General features: G+C 42.4%; 1 protein-coding gene across 3 annotated transcripts in view; it reads right to left on the minus strand.

Annotated features, from left to right (window-relative positions):
* Positions 1-15,617, minus strand: part of LOC137335300 (teashirt homolog 2) — a 367,783-nt gene that overhangs the window by 149,856 nt on the left and 202,310 nt on the right. Inside the window, exon 3 of one of the 3 annotated variants that reach the window (XM_068000608.1) lies at positions 13,094-13,512. The exons of the other annotated variants lie outside the window; for them this stretch is intronic. The gene's annotated coding sequence lies outside the window, so the exon portion shown is untranslated. Of the gene's footprint in view, positions 1-13,093; positions 13,513-15,617 lie in introns of those variants that run through there. 3 annotated transcript variants of the gene reach the window in all.

A 15,617-nucleotide genomic window follows, 5' to 3' on the forward strand; every position in this document is an offset into this window, starting at 1 on the left:
TGCTCCTATTTCTTATGTTCTTATGTTCTTATTTCTACACACAAAGGGTGGTAGAAGTTTGGAACTCTCTTCCGCAGACGGCAATTGATACTAGCTCAATTGCTAAATTTAAATGTGAGATGGATAGCTTTTTGGCAACCAAAGGTATTAAGGGATATGGGCCTAAGGCAGGTATATGGAGTTAGATCACAGATCAGCCATGATCTTATCAAATGGCGGAGCAGGCACAAGGGGCTGAATGGCCTACTCCTGTTCCTATGTTCCTATGAGATGCCACTCGGAGCATTTGCAGCATGGCCACCCAGGAGGAAATGATTAATTTGGATGTAATGATATTGGTCATGCAGGAGTGAATTTTGACACCACCTTTTGGCAGAAGATAAGCTAACCTCTGTTGAGGACTTCTAGCCTGGTTATGCTATTCTTATGTCAGGCTTGGAATCTGGCCAAGGTATCTGGGAGTTCACCACTGCACCAGAATTAAGGAGTGCACCAATAGGTGCTGTGGTATTTTCAGAGAAGCACAAACCTTTTTCGAGGACAATAGTGTTGCTGCGATTACTGGATGTTTCTGGACCTTTGTCAGCTTTCTCAGGGGATCTCAGAAAAGCAAGTTGGGAAAATAGATTGTTTTGGAGGCTCCGATCTCCATTCCTAGTCATGAGTGTTAGGGCTGCCTCGGTTCCAGGCCATAATTCTGGAGCTGAGCCACCTGGTAGTAACGTCTCAGGCTGCGAAAGTTCAGCTTTCATGTCTGGGGAGGTGAAGGCACTTAAGACATATATGTAGTTTCTTGCCTGGCCCTAGGTACCTGATGCTGTACCTGTCCTGGTCTTAGGATTGTTGAGCTGGAATCCTGACTAGTAACATCTGAAATTGGTAGAGGTAGTGGAGAATGACATTAATTTCTATTGCGAACCAACACGAGGGAAAAGCTTACTTGACCTCGTCCTCACCAATCTACCTGTCGCAAATGCATCTGTCCATGACAGTATTGGTAGGAGTGACCACCGCACAGTCCTTGTGGAGATGAAGTCCCGTCTTTGCACTGAGGACACCATCCAACGTGTTGTGTGGCACTACCACCGTGCTAAATGGGATAGATTCAGAACAGATCTAGCAGCTCAAAACTGGGCATCCATGAGGCACTGTGGGCCATCAGCAGCAGCAGAATTGTATTCCAGCACAATCTGTAACCTCACGGCCCGGCATATTCCTCACTCTACCATTACCAACAAGCCAGGGGATCAACCCTGGTTCAATGAGGAGTGTAGAAGAGCATGCCAGGAGCAGCACCAGGCGTATCTAAAAATGAGGTGCCAACCTGGTGAAGCTACAACTCAGGACTACATGCATGCTAAACAGCAGAAGCAACATGCTATAGACAGAGCTAAGCAATTCCACAACCAACGGATCAGATCAAAGCTCTGCAGTCCTGCCACATCCAGTCGTGAATGGTGGTGGACAATTAAACAACTAACGGAAGGAGGAGGCTCTGCAAACATCTCCATCCTCAATGATGGCAGAGTCCAGCACGTGAGTGCAAAAGACAAGTCTTAAGCGTTTGCAACCATCTTCAGCCAGAAGTGCCGAGTGGATGATCCATCTCGGCCTCCTCCCGATATCCCACCATCACAGAAGCCAGTCTTCAGCCAGTTCGATTCACTCCACGTGATATCAAGAAACGGCTGAGTGCACTGGATACAGCAAAGGCTATGGGCCTTGACAACATCCCAGCTGTTGTGCTGAAGACTTGTGCTCCAGAACTAGCTGCGCCTCTAGTCAAGCTGTTCCAGTACAGCTACAACACTGGCATCTACCCGACAATGTGGAAAATTGCCCAGGTATGTCCTGTCCACAAAAAGCAGGACAAATCCAATCCGGCCAATTACCGCCCCATCAGTCTACTCTCAATCATCAGCAAAGTGATGGAAGGTGTCGTCAACAGTGCTATCAAGTGGCACTTACTCACCAACAACCTGCTCACCGATGCTCAGTTTGGGTTTCGCCAGGACCACTTGGCTCCAGACCTCATTACAGCCTTGGTCAAAACATGTACAAAAGAGCTAAATTCCAGAGGTGAGGTGAGAGTGACTGCCCTTGACATCAGGTTTGACCGAGTGTGGCACCAAGGAGCCCTAGTAAAATTGAAGTCAATGGGAATCAAGGGGAAAACTCTCCAGTGGCTGGAGTCATACCTAGCACAAAGGAAGATGGTAGTGGTTGTTGGAGGCCAATCATCTCAGCCTCTGGATATTGGTGGAGGAGTTCCTCAGGGCAGTGTCCTAGGCCCAACCATCTTCAGCTGCTTCATCAATGACCTTCCCTCCATCATAAGGTCAGAAATGGGGATGTTCGCTGATGATTGCACAGTGTTCAGTTCCATTCGCAACCCATCAAATAATGAAGCAGTCTGAGCCCGCATGCAGCAAGACCTGGAGAACATCCAGGCTTGGGCTGATAAGTGGCAAGTAACATTCGTGCCAGATAAGTGCCAGGCAATGACCATCTCCAACAAGAGAGAGTCTAACCACCTCCCTTACCATCGCCGAATCCCCCACCATCAACATCCTGGGGGGGTCACCATTCACCAGAAACTTAACTGGACCAGCCAAATAAATACTGTGGCTACGAGAGCAGGTCAGAGGCTGGGTATTCTGCGGCGAGTGACTCACCTCCTGACTCCCCAAAGCCTTTCCACCATCTACAAGGCACAAGTCAGGAGTGTGATGGAATACTCTCCGCTTGCTTGGATGAGTGCTGCTCCAACAACGCTCAAGAAGCTCGACACCATCCAAGATAAAGCAGCCCGCTTGATTGGCACCCCATCCACCACCCTAAACGTTCACTCCCTTCACCACCGGCGCACAGTGGCTGCAGTGTGTACCATCCACAGGATGCACTGCAGCAACTCGCCAAGGCTTCTTCGACAGCACCTCCCAAACCTGCGACCTCTACCACCTAGAAGGACAAGAGCAGCAGGCATATGGGAACAACACCACCTGCACATTCCCCTCCAAGTCACACATCATCCCAACTTGGAAATATATCGCCGTTCCTTCATCGTTGCTGGGTCAAAATCCTGGAACTCCCTTCCTAACAGCACTGTGGGAGAACCGTCACCACACGGACTGCAGCGGTTCAATAAGGCGGCTCACCACCACCTTCTCAAGGGCAATTATGGATGGGCAATAAATGCCGGCATCGCCAGCGATGCCCACATTCCATGATCGAATAAAAAAAAAAGAATGACATTCATTTCTATTGTGCTTGCTCATCCCAAGAGACAGAGGGGAAAGAAAATTCCAGAAGCAAAAGCCAAGAGCAAATCAGGAGTTACATGTTATGGGTTGATTTATTAAATCTTCACAAATTCTAATTTTAAAAAATGATGAATTTATGAAAAAGGAATTTCTGAAACTACCTGGCCAAAGTATGAACAAAATCATTTTTGACCTAAATCCTCAGAGGTGATAATATAAGATTTATATGGAGCCTATAGGTCCAAAGCAGAAAATAACAAGCAAGGAGACTGGATTTTAGAAGGATGATGTAATGTATGTGCTGGAGTAAAGTACTTCTGTGATCGCAACTGGGTTTACTACCTGTCTCCCAAGTGTACAGTGTTTCAGAGACAAGCAATATCAACCGTAGAGATGAACTATCTCTTTTCTGTAATTCACAGTGGCTGTTCTTTGCAGTTCTCGTTCTTTTCTCCCACCCTAGTAGTCAGTGACCTCCACACAGCTGAGATAATGGCAGATATGTTGTTTAGGTCTCCACAGAGACCAATACCATGATTATGATGCAAGATTCATTTTTGTCCTCAAGGTAGGATACTCCATCCACATGTGGGCCTAAGAACTGATGAAACTCATCACATGAACACAAGAAGGGATGATTAGAACAGATATAATACACCATGACTACTTTAATTCTGAAAATTAAATCCATGTAAACTGGATTGGCACAAAATTTAATTTTTGCAAGCATTCAGAGCCAAAATGGATTCTGTGCTGTTCTTTTCTTCATTCTAAGCTGGCTGATCGGCCCCAATCTATCAAGCTCATCATTTGATCTGGTGTTTAATTAAAAAGATGGTATGAAGTGTGACCTTATGCACACTGTGAGAGAAAATGTTTAGGAACATTTAATTACGAATTGTTGCAGACGAGGAAATAAATGAATGTCCCCAAGTGGAATTATATATCACCATTCTCATAGTGAACATTTTCATAATTGTATTTTAAAAAGCATTTATAGCATACCATATGTTTATGACATTTGTATTTAATTTTAGAATATTAGGAGGGATTGCATCTGTTACATGTTTAAATTATATTGTTCCTTTACTCTGCAATTCTGAGACCAATGGCTTTGAAATGATGTGGGACTAGGCTATGTTACAAATGTCAGGTCTGCGCTAGATATTCCCTCGGGTATAGTCAACATTAAACTTAAGCGTGGAGTTCTCACTTCTAAACCAATTTTCTGCAAACTGTCTGTCCTTCCTTAGCTGGGCAAGAAGCCAAAGACTTGACCTCTGACCCTCCCCTAGATCACTGTGTCTAGGGATTGGCCTGTTGAGCTGCCAATCAAACTACCCTCTTTAGGTGTAGGGCTTGCCTGGAAGCACCTCCCCACTAAGCTCACATGAATAAAGCCATTCCAACATATTTGCTTGAATGTTACTGTAATGTTTTAACAAACCTTCATTGTCTCAAGCTGATGTAGTATGTGGGAAGCACCACTCTGGACTGATGCTGCAAATAAATTAATCTGCATTCCCAGAAGCTATGTGTTGTGACTTCAACCTCTTGCGAAGTCCTATTAATGTAACTTATTAGTGTATTACCTATTAATGTAACTTAATAGCATCATCCTTATATGAAATGATCTGAATCTCTCCGAGACCAAATTACTAAAAATCCCAAAACATGACCAGTGTATGATCACTTAATCTTCATATGAAATTCCTTTCTCCGCTACTTTAAAGAAGGAACTAACCTATTTTAAATAATTAGTACATTACTATTGCTCAGAGTAATGTCAAAGCCTAAAACAATTTGGCTTATAAGCCAGAAGTTTTTGCTGATCAAGGAGTTCACCTGAGTGATCATCTGACAGCAACTCCAGTGAGTTATCTGTAATCAACTGAGAGCAGGGGGAAAATGAACATTTGATGGACTGGTTGTGTGAAAATTATCTTGTGCTCTGAGTTCTGGACAAATCTGATTTCTATTCTGATTGCCTTCTCTTGTGTTCATTATATTCTTTGATCTGTAGATGAGTATCATAGTTATTTTAGCCTATAAGACTCTGGTCTTGCATTTGATATTTTCATAATTCTAATTTGAATTGAGAGCATATCCACTAAATCTTCATATATTCCAATAAGCAATTTACCACATCTGGGTTAATTGTTAGACCCAGGAGTAATGTAACATCTGCAAGGGTAGGCAAGATGAAATGTAAATCCTCTGCATTCGTGTTGACGAGGCTTGTTGAAGAGAAGTGCTGTGAAACCAGTGAAAGGTAAAACAGTACATTAAAAAAACAAAATGTATCATTGACAATCTTAAGCCAGAATGTGAACAGTTTTCTTTTGTGACTAACGATGTTGGATGTCCATTTTGTAGTTGCTTTAGTGACTTTGTATCCATTATTCTTTATTACTGTGTCAGAGAGGAAACACAGCATGAGATAGAGAAAAGGAACACAGAAAGAATTGGGCGGGGGGGCGGGGGGGGGGTGGGCAGTGGTGGGCACAGAAACAGCAGGGAGAAAAGAAACACAGGAAGGAGCAGAGACAAAAAAAAACACAGAAACAGCAGGGAGAAAAGAAACACAGGAAGGAGCAGAGACAAAAAAAAACACAGAAAGAGCAGGGGGAAAAACACAGAAAGAGCAAAGAGAAAAGAAACGCGGAGTATTGGGAGAAAAGAAACACCAAATGCAGAGAAAAGAAACATGGAATATGCAAACAGTGAAAAACACAAAGAGAGAGAAAAAATATGAAAAGAGCAGGAAGAAAAGAAAGGAAAAAGAAAAGAAAATCTGTAAAGCATAAATATTGTTGGTTACTTTGGGTGAGTGAGCTATGATGGATTTAAACATTTGGATTCAGGAGTTGCTGAGGAGAATGCCATGCACTGATCATAAAGTTATAGTGATGTTTGTCAATGGGGTCAAAAGGACTTTCTTCAAATCAATCTCCTCCCATTCAATCTTTTTATTCCTTCACTGGGTTAATTTGTCACCAACAGGGCAGGTATTTCAAATGTAGGATTTATATGACTTAGCAATACCCTCTGATAGTGGGAAAATTTTTCCCAGCTCAAAAACATCAGAATGCAAAATATGAATTGGAGGGTACGATGTAAATCAAAGACAAAGAGCGCATCGCATTGTCACAGGCAGTTTTGCGATATCTAGTTAAAGGAATACTTTAGACTACAAGCGACAAAAAAGAGTCCATCAAGTCCCCAAAATGAATTTAAGGTATATCACATGTAGATTAAACCTTCGATGGTTGCTACAATTAGCACCATGTTGGACAAGGTGACTCACTTTCTCACAATGTGTGCCAGATTCTTGCAATTATCTTGCATGCCACCCACCAATGAAGAAGGCCTGATGGCAATAATCAGTGTGGGCTCAATGGGGTAGAAATTGGTATATGTTGTGCCCATTTTTTGGGCGTCAATGGAAGCCATCTAGAGCAGTAGTTAGGCTTCTTGCATATGTTAATTAGGCGCCTAATTCCTATTGAAGGGCCCTTCTGTAAAGTTAGTGCACAATGAGCAAAGCAGATATGGGCCTGCTTCGCTCAGAATTCTTAAGTGGCTCCTAGAGCCGCCATCTAGAGATAAGTGTCTTAAAAATTGCATTTAAAAAATAATTCCCATGGAAACAGGAGCAGGAGGAATGCTCCCCTGATTCCACAGTCCTTGGGATCGGCCCTCCCAAACACTCCAATCCCCCTCCCAGGGCTTACCTTCGGGCCGCTGCTGGCGAGACAATTGGCCAGATGTTTGGCATTCACAGTGCGCGAGTCGCTTGTGGAGGCACAACAGGCTCTGGCAGCTTGCGGATGAAATGCTAATGAGGCCCAAGGACCAATTCGGAGCCAGCCTTGGACTTCTTGGTTCTGGTGTCTACTGCCTCCGCAGTGGCGAGACTAGACCCAAAAACGGGCCCAGACAAAAATCTACCCCAATCTCTCATGTGGCATACTGCTGAAAGAGGGGTAACATTTGCGAAACATGGCACATTCATTTTAATTAATATTCAGCTGTGGATTTTTTTTTTTGCTCTTACATTTAAAAAAAACATGGAACCTAAGGAGAATTCCTTAAATTCTAACATAAAATCCTGACAACATCTTTAGGAAGATTAATTCAGATTTCTCCAGATCAGCATGGGCCAGTAGATGAGAAGAATGATCACAGCTATAAATAACTGCAGGACTGCTTAAGATGTATTAGCAGACCCAACAGTTTAAACACAGTCAAACAGCAATATCAGCATGAGCATGGAGTGAGGATGGGAGGGTGGTTGATACTGTAGCTGATGGGATTAGAAGGCGACCACCACGGGAGACTGAATAATAAACAAGCTTGTTAGCTACATTTATGCTAATTGACTTTGTAAGTGTGGTACAACCATATGGTTAAATACATTAAAAATGTATTAAATCCCAAATAAATCAATCTTGGGTTATACTCATTGTGCCAACATAATGTGTAGTAGAGAGCTTTTGGGGGTAATCTTCAAACTGAGATGTTTACTGATGCTGTGAAATCCTGTAACGTCAGGTTGGTTTGTATGAGTGAAATCCAAAATAAATTCAGAACCCAGAGTCATTTGATTTGTGCCACTTTAGGAGAACTTGCAAATATCTAATCCAGATAGCTTTGGGTTGGATCCTGCACAGTAACATGTAGACAATAAACGGGTAATCTTCCGACTTTTTGCACCCGGTGGAGAACTTGGCTGGACAAGAGTGCATATCAGAAATTCGGGTGTGTGCTGCGTATGATTTCCCATCAATTAATTTCAGTGGTCAGAAAATCATGCCTAGTGAGCACCTGAATGTCTGACATGTGCTCCCAGCAGGCAAGGTTCCCCTCTGAAAGCACAAAGTTAGAATATTACCCTTTAAATGCTTTGTTTTATTGGAAGGACTTAACATGCACTTTATGCGTTTTCAATTGGAGCCTAGGCTCTACAGGGTGTCACAATAATCTATCTGGGCACTTTCATTTAAAATTAATTGGGGGTAGTTCTCAACTTCACTACCTGGTGGTGATCTAGTGGAGCACATGACTCACCTGTTATAGAACTCTCCCATTTTCATCCCATTGACTTTACAGTCTATCTAAAATAGTGCTGTTCATTATGTACATGTTTGTTGTTTCCCATTCCAGTATGCATTATCTTATACTTTTATCCACATTACAATCTATTTGCTAGCTCTTCTAATACTTAAATGATCCATATCCCTTTGAATACAGTTTAACTCCCATATATTTTTTACCTTATCACATAGCTTGGTATTATCAGCACATTTTATTATCAGCACATTTTCTCTCTAGTTATTAATGAATTGTGTGAACAGCAAGAGATCCAGAACAGACTCCTGTACAACTCTAACAGTTACTATCTCCCAGACAGAGCTTTATAGTCTGCACCTGATAATTCAAAGTTGAGATTTTTTTGCACTAAAAAAATTTGAATTATCCAATAATTTGAGTTATGCAACATGAAAAACACAACAAAGTGGGAATTTAGTGCTAATTTATTTTTTGAATGATCAGATAATTTGAACTAAACAACTTTGAATTGGAGGAATAGACTGTATTTATCATCACATTCTACTTCCAATTGCCAAACCAGTTTTCAATCCAGCTAGCTAATTTGCCATTAACTTCATAAGCCTTAATCATCTTTGAAGTCTCATACGGAGAACTTTATTAAATGCCTTCTGAAAATTCAAGTAAATTGTATCCATTGATTAGCCTTCATCAACTAATTCAGTTATATCCTAAAAGAATTCCAGCAGATTTGTGAAGCATTACCTATTATTTTTAAATCCATGTTGATTAATCCTTATGACTTCTATACTCTTTAGATACAATAGTCTTATGTATTTCCCTCACTGAAGATGTTAAGCTAACCGGCCAATATTTCTAGCCTGATGTTTCACTCCTGCTTCAAGTATCTGGGATAACATTTGCACTCCTTCAAACCTCAGATACACTTCCAGTCAATTGGGACCTTAAAAAGCAGCTGTTGAGAAGTAGGATCAAAGTTGTAGAGATATTTAACAATACTGCTTGATTTTTTCCATGGGAAGCAGAGGAAGGAAATTAGTAGTCCTTAAAGTAGGTGATAAACAGGTAGGGTGGAAGAGAAATCCATATTAGAATACAAGGGCCCTGATATTTATGGGGAGGCGGGGAGGGAGCGGGGGCGCGTGTCTGCAGTTGGGAAACCTGGAAATATCGGGAAGGCGGAGGTCTTGCTGACCTCATTAGAATTTTTTTACTCCGTTTCCTGCCCGGCAACCGGCTAGATTGAAGGCTGGTTGGCTGCTGGATGGGAAAGACAGTCGTAGAAGGCTGCAGCCGGGGACCATTGGGGACGCGGGGAGGGATCGTGGCAGAAGGTTAACTTCAGGGGCCAGGGGGGAAGCACTCCTGCTCCTCCTGACCCAGGAGCAGTGCTGGAAAAGCTTACCTGCAGGATCTGGCAGCTCCCGACCCCCCTTCAGCTGCTGGATTTCCCAAGCCTTGGGAAACCCGGCCCGCAGCTGTTAAATTCAAATGGCTCACAAAATCTGAGGAACAGAGCCTCATTTCAATATTATAATCACTGACCACCTCTCCAGAGCGAGTTACTCTGATAGGCCCAAACCCACTGCAGTTAAACCGGAAGTTTGCGGTGGATTGAGGTCTGGTTTCACATTTTTAGCAATTTAATCCCCCCCCAAGAATTCTGGATGGAACAGGACTGAGGGGTTGAATGACCTTTTCTTATTCTGAATTTTCTTATGCTAAGTGTTCATGGAATTCTCAATTATTTACCAAAATCCCATCTATTTCTCTTCTTCATTTCCTTGAGGATTGTAGATTGTATCCTTTGTGGCCCAGGAGCCATACCAACATTTGACTTTTAAGGGTCGATTTTAATCCTCTACACCCGGCGGGAATAGTGCGGGTGGAGGGTTAAGATGGCAGGTGGAGTCCCGCCGTGTTACCACCTCCTCATCATCTTAACTCACCTCAGAAAAGGCACGGGAAGGCCGCCCGCCCCCAACAGGCAGGTGCCTACTTTACATTTAAAAGTCGCAGCCTGATCATGTCATTGGCGCCACACTGCCAGTCTCATTACAAAATTCTGGAGGCCAGCACGGGGCCAAACCCGACAGCAGAACCTGACGGCAATCAGTGGAGAGGCCAGAAGGGACCATGGTAAATATTTAAATTTACCATTTCTGCGGATTCCTTGTGGGCTAGGAGGAGCAGGAGTGCATCCTCGGGCCCCGCAAGGAGTCCTTGGGCCTCCCAGCCCCAACTTTGCCACTCCCTCCCAGTGCCGACATCACCTATGCAAACCCCCTCCCCCCCCCTCAACACCACCATCATTAACTTCATGTCAGAGACCATTCCCTTGGGTTCCAGACATCCTCCGCCTCCCATTCCAATTTCTGCCCCAGCCTGCCGGCCCTTACATCACTTTCACCAGTTTCGGTGCAGGATTTAAATGAGGCCCAGGAGTTAAAATGACCCTGGCCTCAGGCTGAAGTCTCCGCGGAGGTTTCCCTTCCCCCACCCCCCACCCCCCCCCCCCCCACCCCCGCACCCTCACACCCTTCCCTCCCCCCCAGAGTTATGTCTTCAAAATACATACTGTTCTGTATTACAGCCCAAATGACTGGATGTAGGGCCTGCCCACTGCCTACATTTGTGAAGAATTAGCACATCTGACATTTCCAGACCCATTACGATATCCCTTTTCAACTTATTAAATTGTTGATTGTGTGTACAGGGCAATAAGAGAGCCTCCCGTAAAAGTATTATGCTGAGAGGAGGATTTCGCCTTTGTTGTCAGATGAACAGTTTTTTTCTTTTTGCTTTATCATGCAGCACAATCTGAAAATATCTCAAGCACTATATTCTGTACTGTGTTCTTTAGGTGCCACTCAAACGCTTACAAATGTCACTGTCCTGTTAGGATCAACTTTCGTAAGTACCCTAACATTAATGTTTAATGGACCTTCATCACCGATAAGTACAACATTTGGTTTGAATGAATTGATTTCGACCTTAACGGCTTTTGACTTGAATAATCATAAAGCTGTTATTAGTTTAAGGAATGTGAGGTGAGCAAAACGCTTTGTCTCTTTGAAGGTTTGTTTAGTTCCAAAATATAAAAACAAAATAACACTTTAACCTTCAAGTCTTTTTGATTGTATCATCTACAAAGCCACCAGGCTTTTTTCTGCCAACATCTGTGGTACAGCATTTTTGCTCTTGTTGCTGTGATTATGTGGGCTTCTTGCTTGGCAGATAACCAAGTGTCAATCTAAGATGTTAGAAGGAAGCTGGGCATCTACAAACTGACAAAAGAAAAATAAGCAAAACAAAAGGCGTATAAATTTTGAAGATTGAAAGGTTTTTACCAGTAAAGATTTGGAAGTAGAAAAATACTCTACATCAGTGCCCTGAAAGGAATCATTCTTGTGTATTTTACTGCAGAACATTTTTATATCAATTTACTCTATATAGAAACAATCACAGAAAAACAATTTCTGACTAAACTGCCACTCAACCAGTACAATGTAGTCCTGTTAATGGAATGGATTATTAAAACACTAGAACTTTGTTGTTTTGCAATTACCTGAGTCAACTCTAGATGACTGACTGAACAAAGTATTCCTTGCATTGTTCAAGCACTTCAGTCATCTTTTTTATCTGAAAAGCCTAGCTCCCTAACAAATAACTGCTGCCAGAAAAATCAACTTCCTCAGCTATGGCAAGGCCTACATAATTTATGGCTTTAATATGCTCACTGAGGTGTATAGTCTATGACAGTAATTATAAATACAATAAGAAATTATAGCTGAATGCTTTAACTGCATTAGGAGCCATTTGATGAACAATGATGATTGCTCCTCATTTTGAACAATAGAGGGCAAGTGAGTGTCAACGCATTAGAATATTTGCTGTTCTGCTCCGTTCTTTTTCCATTTACCACAGAATGTCAGTTGTCTATTATGAGGCAGTGATGTGATGTCCAGAGGTAGCTTATGACTTGACAGGCACAAAAATGCACAAAGGAACTAATCAGTTTAGTATGCAATGACTTTCATTAGCACTTAAAATCTTCAGCTATTTTTTTCTTCCTTTAGGTATACGACTGGTTTTAAATTTGTTAAGGACAATAGAGTCCATTTATGTAAATTCTTGATAAGTGATTTTTTTTGTGAACAGGAACTTTGATAACCCAAATCTGTTCTGATTTAAGCTGATTACAATCACTTCTGTTAATTGTCTACCGTATTGAACATTTATTCCGAGCGAATATTATTTTTCTTTTCCATCCACCTTATGCTTTATCCGTTCACTGCCCAAATTTTTGCGTTATGATTGCACTGAGTTTCTGCAGCAAGTGATGACTTGTGACCCGCCCCTTCCCAAAATAAAACCCTTCCTGTCAAAACATGGCAAGTAATAGACCAGTGGGAAAGCTTGGTAGCTCACTCAAGCTTCCAACGGAGACCAAGTGTTGCCTGTTATTAGTGAGTCTTCTGAGGGAGAGGAAGTTAATTTGGATGGAGAGGGGACCCCTCCTACCTGCTGAAGTATGACACCTGCCACTCATCACACAAGGAATGCCTCTGACAGTATATTTGAAGGATAGCAACTGTAGCAACCATTCAATGAAAACAAAAACATATATAATTAATATTCCCTCAAATAATATGAAGAGCATTCTGTAAAACTGTTTGGATTTAGCGAAGGGTTTCACAAAGAAAATGCTGTACAACACATGTGTCAATAACATTAAATGATACAGATATCATCTCATGTCTGAAATCACACCTTGAACAGAAGTACTTCCTCATGAGGCACTGAAAAAACAATACTTTGTGACTCAGTGACTTTATTTAATGAGTGGCTAAGCCATACAGACCAGATTGGTCCCAGGTTTAATCTCCAATCTGTGCTGAGTCAGGTGATCTCAACGAGGGCCACAATTGACCTCAGTATCCTTGAATGAGGGAGGAGAAAATCAGCAAGGTTTCCCACTCCTGATTGTTATCCAGTGACCCTTGCTGGAGGTGCACATGTGGATGTCAAGATTGGGACAACTTTGATGCCCCCTGCAGTTTAATAGCCAGTTGAACTTCACTCTCAAGGATTATGCAAGAATAACGACCATGGATGTGATGGTGGAGGGTGATCTCACATGTGGAACTGTATCCGAGCACGACTCGGTCAGTACCTTTGGGAGGAGATTGGAAAAGAGAAAATTGGTGAGGGGAAAAAAAACGGAAGTTTTCTTTTCTTATAAAAGGAAAAAAACCTCAAACTGTTTTCCTATCATTGATAGGAAGAGCCAAGAATAACCACAGCAACGTAAACCTATAACTGCCACAAAGGTTCCTTGGCATTATCAATCAAAATATGAATACACCATGAAATCCACATATTGTAACTCTCATGCTGGCTCTCAACATGCACAAGCATGGTCTTACTCCATACTACTCTTCTCAAAACAGAAACATGACAAAATCTCTATTAATGGAAGGTACACATACGTGGTACAAATGGAATACTCAAAAAAGGAAACTGTCATAAGAACATAGGAACAAGAGTAGGCCATTTAGCCCCTCGAGCCTGCTCCGCCATTTGATAAGATCATGGCTGATCTGTGATCTAACTCCATATACCTGCCTTTGGCCCATATCCCTTGATACCTTTGGTTGCCAAAAAGCTATTTATCTCAGATTTAAATTTAGCAATTGAGCTAGCATCAATTGCCATTTGCGGAAGAGAGTTCCAAACTTCTACCACCCTTTGCGTGTAGAAGTGTTTTCTAATCTCACTCCTGTAAGGTCTGGCTCTAATTTTTAGACTGTGCCCCCTACTCCTAGAATCCCCAACCAGCAGAAATAGTTTCTCTCTATCCACCATATCTGTTCTCCTTAATATCTTATAAACTTCGATCAGATCACCCCTTAACCTTCTAAACTCTAGAGAATACAACCCCAATTTGTGTAATCATTCCTCGTAACTTAACCCTTGAAGTCTGGGTATCATTCTAGTAAACCTACGCTGCACTCCCTCCAAGGCCAATGTGTCCTTCCGAAGGTGCGGTGCCCAGAACTGCTCACAGTACTCCAGGTGTGGACTAACCAGGGTTTTGTATAGCTGCAGCATAACTTCTGCCCCCTTGTACTCTAGTCCTCTAGATATAAAGGCCAGCATTCCATTAGCCTTATTGATTATTTTCTGTACCTGTTCATGACAGTTCAATGATCTATGTACCTGAACCCCTAAGTCCCTTTGGACATCCACGGTCAAATGTGATGTTCATTCCACTCACGGAGAAGACCTTATAACTCATTCACAACTCTGTCACTCAAGAGGTATGTAGTCTCTTTCAGTCATGGAACAAACATTCAGTGTAACAATTCACTTTCCCCTTAATGAAGAGTTGGCTAAAGGCTCTGTTAATAACATCAAATATATGTAAGCAATGATAAAGGAGATTTTTACTGGTTAAAAATGTTATTCTCCCAGGGCTGAAAATCCAGATAGCCTTACCTTTTATACACTACCTTCTATGGCACAGGGTGGCAGTTCACCAATGTGCACCAAAGACAGGTAAGGAGGAATAAACAGATGAGGAGGAATAGCCAGGAAAATGTAAATGAATGAAAAATTGTATTTTTGGATATTGTTCTTCAAATGATGCAATGGTATCACTACAGTAAGCCTTTGGTTACTTTTCTAATTCTAAGTGTAGTTAATCTATTGCAGTGACCGATCCCCATTGGCATAATCTGGGACTGTCCCAAATACATGAAAATGTCTGGATAACAAGAAACCATGTGACTTTTCTCATAGTGTTGCCAGAATTGGAAACAGCAGGATAGAAATTCGTCTGGGCCCACTTTCGGAGTGGGGGTTTGAGCGGGCAGTGAGTAGGGGGAAGGTGGATCGATCGCGACGACTGTGGAGTCGGGGGAGACTCTCACTCCTCCCGGTTCCACAGGAATGTATTTGTAAAAATTGGCTTTCAAAAAGCTTACTTTTGGTTGACAACTGCTGAAGGTTCATCGTTGCCCAATTTCGCAAAGCGGACCTAAAGCAGGCGTTAGGGACCTCCCTTATGTATGTAAGGGACTTAATGTCTCTTTGAAGCAACTGCAGGGAAACCTGAAAAATGGCCCGACCCAATTTCAGGTCAGATGTTTTTCAAGCGGCCTTGTCATTGGTCCCCAAAATTGGGCCCCAATGCGGCCGTTTTATGCCCATAAAATGGGTCCAACGAGGTCCAGTTTCTACCCCAGCAACGTTAATATGTCCGATTGCTCAATAATC

This window comes from Heptranchias perlo, chromosome 19, assembly GCF_035084215.1.
Source record: "Heptranchias perlo isolate sHepPer1 chromosome 19, sHepPer1.hap1, whole genome shotgun sequence".
NCBI lineage: Eukaryota > Metazoa > Chordata > Chondrichthyes > Hexanchiformes > Hexanchidae > Heptranchias > Heptranchias perlo.